The 10,237-nt window shown below is 36.9% G+C and overlaps 1 non-coding gene across 1 annotated transcript; it reads right to left on the reverse strand.

Annotated features, from left to right (window-relative positions):
• Positions 1 to 230: 230 nt before the first annotated feature.
• Positions 231 to 333, reverse strand: LOC141416245 (U6 spliceosomal RNA). Its single transcript, XR_012441034.1, has one exon. It is a non-coding gene; the product is annotated as a U6 spliceosomal RNA (small nuclear RNA).
• Between the last annotated feature and the right edge of the window lie 9,904 nt (positions 334 to 10,237).

Raw genomic sequence — 10,237 nt, forward strand, 5'->3', positions numbered from 1 at the left:
GTTCTAAATAAAAAAAAACACAGAAAGTTAATTTAGTTTGAACTAATCCATTGATGTCGCATTCACTCCTTAACAGAGGACTCTAAAGGATTTATAAACTATTAAATTTTATTGTGCTACCAATGCCTGTACTTTTCAAGGTGAATAACAAAAGGTCATCCCATCCAAGGCATAATAGTTAGGTATGTTCGGTCTTGTGTATTAACCTATCATAGTTAAATTGTTTTTTTAAAAATATGGAATGCTTCAAGAATTTCTGTGTCATTCTTGGTCAGGGGCCATGCTGGTCTTCTCCATATCTTTATAATTTTAATATATGTGCTGCTGAAGTAGGCAATCAAAAAATATTTTTAAGTCTTTCTCCAGTGCTCATTTCAAGAGAGAAGGATAATAGGCATGGAGTGGTAAAATATATGTGTCTCATGAATAAAATATTAATTTGTCAGTAATTTACTGATAAGTGTGCTAAGGTCAATATTCCCTACAGAAAATTTCTATAATTTACTTATGCAAATGTTGAAAAACAATATGACTGAGTGCATTTTATTGAGGTATTTTTATATACACATATTGTTTCAATTTTCATAGTAATTCCGTGAAATTATCATTTCTGTCTTAGATAGGCTCAGGGTGCAGCATGATGGCTGAAGGCATACTGTGAGGGAAGTGCTGAGGTGGTGTGGCCAGGACTCTGTCTCCTGATTTCAAAGTGACCTCTTATTTCACCCAGCCATAGGCTTCTGCACAGTGCTCATCTTAAAGCTTGTGAGCACATTGAGGTATGATCTGCAATGCCAAATAATGCACTAGGTTATTATTTATCAGGCTTTCTTTGTATTCACAAGAAAGTTCAAATCAGAAGTGTTAATAATTTTGCAGTACTGGGGATTAAACCTACAGCCTTTCAGAGGCTAAGGAACTGCTCTACCACTAAGCAACCCTCTCAGTGGCATCCTTTTTTTCTTTTATGGAAAGCCAGGTTCAATAATTATTCCTGTGCACAACTCAATATTTATATATGTTTTAAAAAACAAAAATTAAGATGGTAAGGATGATGGAGGGCTTTTGCAAGAAAGACTGTGGACTGTTTTAGGCACCACAGGCTCTTCCCTGAAGGCACATAATCTAGTTTGAGCTGATGCTACATTGTTGGGGCTCTTTTACTGTCATTTCTGTGGGGATACACAAATAGTTTTGAAGGAAATTCTAAAAATCAATATGGATTCATTTATTCACAACATATATCCTAAATATATTTGAGGCAGCTGATGACAAAAGTCAAGTAAGAATTAATAAAAAGTTTTGTTTTGTTTTTTAAGAATCATGCATGCTGTCTCTGAGGATCACATGCAATTATTAAATTAGCCTGGAATTTTCTAGCTTTTGGGAAAAGGAGAAAAAATTCACTGGAACGTCAATTTCCAAAAAAGAATTCAGTATTAAAATACATACCCAAAATGACACTACTCTGCACCTCTATCCATAGGACCTTTTGGGACCCCCTCAGAACCAAGTATTAGATCTAATGGATAATAATTAAGCACTGGTGTTTGTATCAATCTGTGCTAAGCCCTGGAAATTTAGAAAATATCAAAGCACAAAAGCAGCTTAATTAACCATGAAATTCACAAAGGACTCATATTGTAAATGTGGCCATTCCCTTCCTCTGCTTTAAATCTATTATGGATTCTTCTTGGTCAGTCAAGTAAAAATGCATTCCAAATACTTTACACTGATAATGTGTTTTATCTTTGACTTCTGCCAGTCTTCCTTACCAACTAATTGGAACTTCTTCCTTGAAAACAGATGTATCTTTTCTCACTGTTTTCTTTTTAATTTTTGTGCTTTTGCTAAAAAAAAAATGTAATATCAGTCTCCAAGGCCCTTTCCTGTTCTTCTAAATGAAAATATTTACTCACAATTAAACAACACATAAAATTTCACCTCTTCCTAAAGAATTCTTTTTCTGTCACCCAGGATGTTAGTCCTCTCTGCCTTGCCCTGCTCCTAAGAGTCATCTTTCTCTGTCTCTGACTTGAGTGGATTTTTTGAAAACATTATTAAAAGCTAGCATCAGGAACTGGCTTGCCTGGTATTCAGTTAATATTTCTTGGATAAACAAATGAACAATTTTTCAAGAAACATCTTCTTCCTCCATGTTATATTGAAGAAAAAAAAAAAGAAGAACAAATCTAGTTTCAGCTTTTTGCAGACTGCTAAACAGTTTTCCCAGCAGTTTTTGCTGAAGAGACTGCTATTTCTCCATCATATATTTTTAGCTCCTTTGTCAAAGACAAGTTGGTAATAGTTGTGTGGCTTCATATCTGGGTCCTCTATTCTGTTCCATTGATCTTCATGTCTGTTTTTGTGCCACTACCATGCAGTTTTTATCATTACTGCTTTGTAATATAGTTTGAAATCAGGTATCATGATACCTCCTGCATTGTTCTTTTGACTGAGTATTGCCTTGGCTATTCGTGGCCTCTTGTGTTTCCATAAAAATTTCACAGTAGATTTTTCAATCTCTTTCATGAATGTCATTGGAATTTTGATAGGAATTGCATTAAACATGTAGATTACTTTTGGGAGTATCAACATTTTTACTATGTTGATTCTACCAATCCATGAGCATGGGAGATCTCTCCACTTTCTATAGTCTTCCTCAATCTCTTTCTTCAGAAGTGTATAGTTTTCCTTGTAGAGGTCTTTCACATCTTTTGTTAGGTTTACTCCTAGGTATTTGATTTTTTTTGAGGCTATTGTAAAAGGAATTGTTTTCATACATTCTTTTTCCGTTTGCTCATTGTTAGTGTATAGAAATGCTAATGATTTTTCTGTATTGATTTTATATCCTGCTACCTTGCTATAGCTATTGATGATGCCTAGAAGCTTCTGAGTAGAGTTTTTTGGGTCTTTAAGGTACAGGATCATATCATCTGCAAATAGGGATATTTTGACAGTTTCTTTACCTATCTGTATTCCTTTTATTCCTTCTTCTTGTGTAATTGCTCTGGCTAGAAGTTCCAGTACTATGTTGAATAGAGTGGAGATAGTGAGCATCCTTGTCTGGTTCCTGATTTTAGAGAGAATGGTTACAGTTTTTCTCTGTTAAGTACAATGCTGGCTCTACTTTTGCCATATATAGCTTTCATAATGTTGAGGTACTTTCCTTCTATTCCTAGTTTTCTTAGAGCTTTTATCATGAAATGGTATTGGATCTTATGAAAGGCTTTTTCTGCATCTATTGAGATGATCAAGTGGTTTTTGTCTTTGCTTCTGTTAATGTGGTTTATTACATTTATTGGTTTTCATATGATGAACCACCCCTGCATTCCTGGGATGAAACCTACTTGGTCGTGGTGAATAATCTTTTTGATGTTTTGTTGAATTCGGTTTGCCATTATTTTCTTGAGGATTTTTGCGTCAATGTTCATTAAGGAGATTGGCCTACAGTTCTCCTTTTTGGAGGTGTCTTTGCCTGGTTTGGGGATAAGTGTAATACTGGCTTCATAAAATATGTTTGGCACTTTTCCTTCCCTTTCTATTTTGTGGAACAAAATACAGTTCCACAAACAGTTTAACAGTTTAACAGTTTGTGGTATCAGTTCTTCTTTAAAGGTCTGATAGAATTCAGCAGAGAATCCATCAGGCCCTGGACTTTTCTCTTTGGGGAGACTCTTGATTGCTGCTTCAATTTCATTTTGTAATATACGTCTATTCAGGTTATTAATTTCCTCTTGGTTCAGTTTTGGATGATCATATGTATCTAGAAATCTGTCCATTACTTTAAGATTTTCAAATTTATTTGAATATAGGTTCTCAAAGTAGTCTCTGATGATTTCCTGGACTTCCATGGTGTTTGTTGTTATCTCCAATTTTGCATTTCTGATTCTACTAATTTGGGTTTTTTCTATCCTCATTTTAGTCAGGTTTGCCAGGGGTCTATCGATCTTGTTTATTTTTTCAAAGAACCAACTTTTTGTTTCATTAATTCTTTGCATGGTTTTTTTGGTTTCTATTTCGTTGATTTCAGCTCTTATTTTTATGATTTCTCTCCTTCTATTTCTTTGGGGATTTGCTTGTTCTTGTTTTTCTAAGAGTTTGAGATGTATCATTAGGTCATTGATTTGGGAGCTTTCAGTCTTTTTAATATATGCACTCATAGCAATAAACTTTCCTGTCATGACTGCCTTTGCTGTGTCCCATATGTTCTCATAGGTTGTGTTTTCATTTTCATTGACTTCCAGGAACTTTTTAATATCGTCTTTTATTTCATTGATGATCCATTGTTCATTAAATAATGAGTTATTTAGTTTCCAGCTGTTTGCATGTTTTTTGTGTTTACTTTTGTTGTTGAGTTCTACTTTTACTGCATTGTGATGATAATATGTACGGTATAATTTCTGTTTTCTTATATTTGCTGAGGCTTGCTTTCTGTCCTAGGATATGATCTATTTTGGAGAGGGTTCCATGGGTATTTGGAAGAATGTATATTGTGTAGAAGTTGGATGAAATGTTCTGTAGACATCAGGTAGGTCCATTTGATCTATTGTATATTTTAGATCTTGGATTTCTTTATTGAGTTTTTGTTTGGATGACCTATCTATTGATGACAATGGTGTATTAAAGTCTCCCACAACCACTGTGTTGGTGTTAATATATGCTTTTAGGTCTTTAGGGGTATGTTTGATGAAATTGGGTGCATTGACATTAGGTGCATGCAGGTTAATGATTACTGTTTCATTTTGGACTATTTCCCCTTTTATTAGTATGGAATGTCCTTCTTTATCTCATTTGCTCAATGCAGGTTTGAAGTCTACTTTGTCAGAGATAAGCATTGCTACTCTTGCCTGTTTTTGGGGGCCATTGGCTTGGTAAATCTTCTTCAACCTTTCATTCCAAGCCTATGCTTATTTCTGTCAGAGAGATGAGTCTCCTGTAAGCAACAAATTGTTGGATCTTCCTTTTTAACCCATTTCCTCAAAGGGTGCCTTTTGATGGGTGAATTAAGTCCATTAAGTGTTAGTATTGATAGGTATGTGGGGAATCTTGTCATTTAGTTGTCTTAGTTGTTTGAAGGCTTGATTGTGTGTAGCTAAGTTGAGGTTACTCTCTACTTTCTTGCTTTTTCTTTTCTGGTGGTTTGGTGCTGCCTGTCCTCTCATGGTTAAGCTGGGTTTCACTTTCTGTGTGCAGAATCCCTTGAAGAATCTTTTGTAGTGGTGGCTTTGTGGTCACATATTATTTTAGTTTCTGCTTATCATGGAAGACTTTTATTTCTCCATCTATTTTGAAGGATAGTTTTGCTGGGTAGAGTATCCTGGGGTTGAAGTTATTTTCATTCAGTGCCTGGAAGATCTCACCCTATGCTCTTCTTGCTTTTAATGGTTCTGTTGAGAAGTCTGCTGTGATTTTGATGGGTTTTCCTTTGTATGTTATTTGTTTTTTCTCTCTTACAGCCTTCAATATTCTTTCCCTACATTCTGAACTTGTTGTTTTAATGATGATAGGTCATGGGGTAGTTCTATTTTGATCTGGTCTGTTTGGTGTCCTGGAGGTCTCTTGCATCTCTATGGGAATATCTTTCTCTAGATTTGGGAAATTTTCCATTATTATTTTGTTAAATATATTACACATACCCTTTGCTTGCATCTTCTCCTTCTTTGATGCTCATGATTCTCAAGTTTGGTGTTTTGATGGAGTCGGTGAGTTCTTGCATTTTATTTTCACAGGTGTTTAGTTTTTAATTAATAGTTCTTTGGTTTTTCCTTTATTTACCATTTCATCTTCAAGTTCTGGGATTCTGTCTTCTGTTTGTTCTGTTCTTCTAGATTGGCCTTCTGTTTTGTTTTGCAGTTCTGTTTCATTCTTTTTTCTGAGGTTTTCCATATCCTGGGTGGTTTCCTCTTTAATGTTGTCTATTTTTGTCCTGAGTTCATTTATCTGTTTATTCATTGTGTTCTCTCTTTCACTTTGGTGTTTATATGGTGCTTCTATGTTCTCCTTTATTTCTTCTTTTGCTTTTTCAAATTCTCTATTTTTGTTGCCTTGGAATTTCTTGAGTGTCTCCTGTATATTTTGGTTGACCCTATCCAGTATCATCTCTATAAAATTCTCATTAAGTACCTGTAGTATGTCTTCTTTTAAATTATTATTGTGGCCTTCATTGGGTCCTTTGGCATAGTTTATCTTCATTTTGTTGTAGTCTGGATCTGAGTACCTGTTTTCTTCATTCCCCTCTGGTTCCTGTACTAATTTTTTGCTGTGGGGAACTGGTTTCCCTGTTTTTTCTGTGTTCCCATCATTGTCTTTTGTGTTGTTACTGTCCCTGTACTGTGTGCAATTAAGTATTTTCTAGCTTGTAATAATAACAATGGTAATATTTAGAATGGAAGGGTGAGCTAGATGGAAAGCAAGAAGTTAAAGAAATGGGAAAAACAAATACACAGACTGGAAGGAGAAAACAGAACAAGGTATCAGACAAGAAGGTTTCAAAGTTATAAACAGGGAGCATTAGTGTACTAATTGACAGTAAGCTGAACAGACATTAGAGAGACAGAGAGAGCTTTGAAAATCAAAAATAAAAAAAAATAAAGATAAGAATAAAAATAAAAGATAAGTAAATGAAAGAAAAATCTATATACAAAAATATATTAAAATAAAGTAAAAAAACAGAAAATTTAAAAAAACCCAAAAAGCCAAAAAGCCAAAAAACCTCCAAGTTCAAATGCAATGAAGTTTCAGTCTTAATAATTTGGGTGTCCATCTCAGTCTCCAGTCCTGGAGATGGTGCCTCAGATGTTGTTCTGTAGTTGTCTCATCAAAGGGGATGCATAAAGTAGAACAAAACTACACACACATGCACAAAAAAACCCCCACCAAATGTCCCAAGTTCAAATGCAATGCAGTTTCAGTAAGTTTTTCAGCTTGCAGGTGTAATTTGGTTGTTCTCTCATCAAAGGTAGGGAGACAAAGAAAAAAAAAGAGTCTGGAGACAGTTCTGAGAATGGTCTGTGGCTGTGGCTTGCCTGCCTGCTGCTGTCAGTCTGCTGTTGCTGGGGGCATTATTTATGCAGATCTCAGTGGTGAGCTTAGCACTCACCTGGCCATGCAGGCTTTGTTTATTCAGATTTCTCCTGTGCGTGAGCCTCTGCTACAGGCTTTCCCCTTTCTAAGTACACCGGGAAAAGTGACACTGCACCCACTTTGTCAGGCTATGCTGCTCTGGCCCAGGCATGTCTGTGGGAGTACCATGTAGTGTGACGCTCACCTGGTCCATGTCTTCCCAAGCTGTCTGGGCGCCGGTGACTGGCAGCCCAGAGGCCCTCTGGTTTCTCTGTTTAATGTGAAGTAGAGATTCTCTGCGCTGGCTGTATGTGTGGAGGGGTCAAAGTTATGCCTCTTCTCAGTGATTATGCCTGTAAAGTGTGTCTCCAGCGTCTCTCCAAGATTTCAGTATAGGAGGCTCACTTTCTGCTTCCACCCTCTAGCCGCCATCTTGGAATCTGGAACTAATTCTTAAAAGGCCACTTTAATCTGAGTGTGGTGGTATGCCTTGATTTTCCCACAAACAGGAAGGCAGGAAGGCCCTGGGTTTCAGGCCAGCCTGGACTACACAGAAAGTTACAGACCAGCCTAGATTACATAGTGAGACTCTGTCTTACACAATGAAAACAAAACAGCTCTTTAAACTTTATAAAAAAAACAAATGCTGAATCCCTAGTAGAAAATCTTGTTTTCTGTGTTTTAAAGATCTATAGAAATCCAGTAATTGCCCTGCCCACTTCACTAATTACTTTGTAAATTATAATCAAAATTAAACAGTGTTTGGGATGAAAGGGTGAGGAGGATAGTAATGGTGCTACCTAAATGTGAAGATGATTGTCATGGGAACTACATCATTGCATAGAAAAAAACTAAATTCACAAGCACAAAACAATTTAACTGTTTAGTGTAATCTTAAAAAAGAGGATTATGTTTACACGTAAACTTTTGTTTGCCTAGAGTGAAAAAATAACAATAAAAGCAGAACTCTCCAAGTAACTGCTGAATTTATCTGACAAATCTTACCTTGAAAAATACTTTAGTTTATCCAAAATATATGCTCACTTTATATAAATTATGTTTGCTGCAGATATAGCTCCCTGACTATAAGAAGAACTTTAGCTCTAATAGATACTTTTGTTTTGTTCAGAAATAATACGATGGATTCCACAGGACAAGGAAAATAGATTTTTATTTAAACTTTTTGCAAATACTAACAACAAATATTTCTTTAGACTTCTGTGTGCCAGTACTGGCCTAAATACTTTTTTACAGTCTTCACATTTCATGGCTAACTTAAAATTCATAAAGTACTCCATGAAGTACCTTTGTTTTCTCTTTACAGATGAGAAGGCTGAGATATCATGAGAGCTTAAATATGTTGCCCAAAATAACACATCGAATGTTTCAAAGATACAATTTATAACCAGAGCTGGTATTCTCAAACTCTAATAGGTTACAAATGTAGGTGATGTTATATTGCAGATTTCTTGTAAATGTAAAACAAAATTTAATATTGATACTCAATCATAAAATACACACTTATATAGCATGCTAATCTTTGTTTTAAATTCACAGGTTGAGAGCATAGTTCAAGGATATAGTGCTTGCTCAGCATGCAGGAGGCCCTGGCATCAATTTCCAATATCTCAGGAAATGTGACAAAATTTTCATATATTAACCCATTTAATGCTGAGTAGTTAAAATCATGAAGTTTCAAGTCTGGGATGAAAAATACCCCTTTATTATGGGAAAGAAAATTGTAGTTAAAAGAAGGGAAACAACACCAAGAAAAATGATAGCTTTTTTATTTGAGTTTTTGACATTTTTACATATTTTGGCAGACAGGTTCTCCCTATGTAGCCCACAATGACCTCCAACTCAGCATCCTCCAGCCTTGGCTTCTCTTAGTGGTAGCATCACAGGAGTGCATTACCACATGCCAATGGCTATCAACATTTATATATTGTGTGTTTTAATGTAAATATAATTCTTATATTTAAAATCACTACCTCAGAGGAGATTCCAAGATGGCAGCTAGAGGGAGGAAGCAGAAAGCATGCCTCCTATAGTGTAATCTTGGAGAGATGCTGGAGACACACCTTGCAGGCAAAACCACCGAGAAGAGGCAAAACTTTGACCCCTCCACACTTCCAGCCAGTGCAGAGCATCTCCACTTCATGATAAATGGAGAAACTAGGAGGGCCCCTGGGCCACCAGTCACCTGTGCCAAGAGGCTTGAGAAGATGCAAACAAGGTGAGCTTAGTGGTACCGCGGTACTCCCACAGACAACCCTGGGCCAGAGCAGCATAGCCCCTGGACAGACAGACCTCCACCCAGGTAAAAAAAAGAAACTGAGTAATAAGCAATAAGAATAATAAAGATACGTGAAAAAGAGGGTGGGGTGCACTGAGCGATGAAGATTTGGGGGAGGGAATCCTTCCCAGAACAGTAAATAAACAAGCCGGGCCAGTGGAGGCAGGGGCGTGCACCCAGAAACCAGGAGCAGGAAGGCTTGTGAGAGTGGTGGAGGGAGGAAAACTCCACAGGAGAGGGGAGAAGACCCACCTCCTATGGGAGCTGTAAACAAACATGCAGGTTGGCAGAAGCAGCAGCACCACCCAGTAATCAGGAATGGAAAAGCTTCTAAGAGTGGCAGTGGGAGGAAAACTCCACAGGAGGGGGGGAAGGCCCACTTCCCATGTGAGCTGTAAACAAACACACAGGCCTGAGAAAGCAGGTGCAGTGTCACCTCCCCCAGTGTGCTTGGAAAGAGGAAAACTTGTAGCAGAGGATTGAGTACAGGAGACCTTTGAGTAAACAAAGCATGCAGGGCCAGGTGATTGTTAAGGTCACCCATGAGATCTGCATAAATAATGCCTCCAACAACAGCAGGCAAGCCACAGCCACAGATACCATTCACAGAACTGTCTCCAGATTCTTTTTTTTTTCTCTCTTCCTACTTTTAATTAGAAAACAACTGAACTACACCTGCAAGCTGAAAAACTTAGTGAAACTGTATTGCACTTGAACTTAGAACACTTTGTGGTTTTTTTTTTGTGCAGTTTTGTTCTACTTTATGCATCCCCTTTGATGAGACAACTACAGAACAACATCTGAAGCACCATCTCCAGGATTGGAGACTGAGTCGGACACCCAAATTAATAAGACTGAAACATGATGGCATTTGAA

The sequence above is a fragment of the Castor canadensis genome, chromosome 1 (assembly GCF_047511655.1).
Source record: "Castor canadensis chromosome 1, mCasCan1.hap1v2, whole genome shotgun sequence".
Classification (NCBI taxonomy): Eukaryota; Metazoa; Chordata; class Mammalia; order Rodentia; family Castoridae; genus Castor; species Castor canadensis.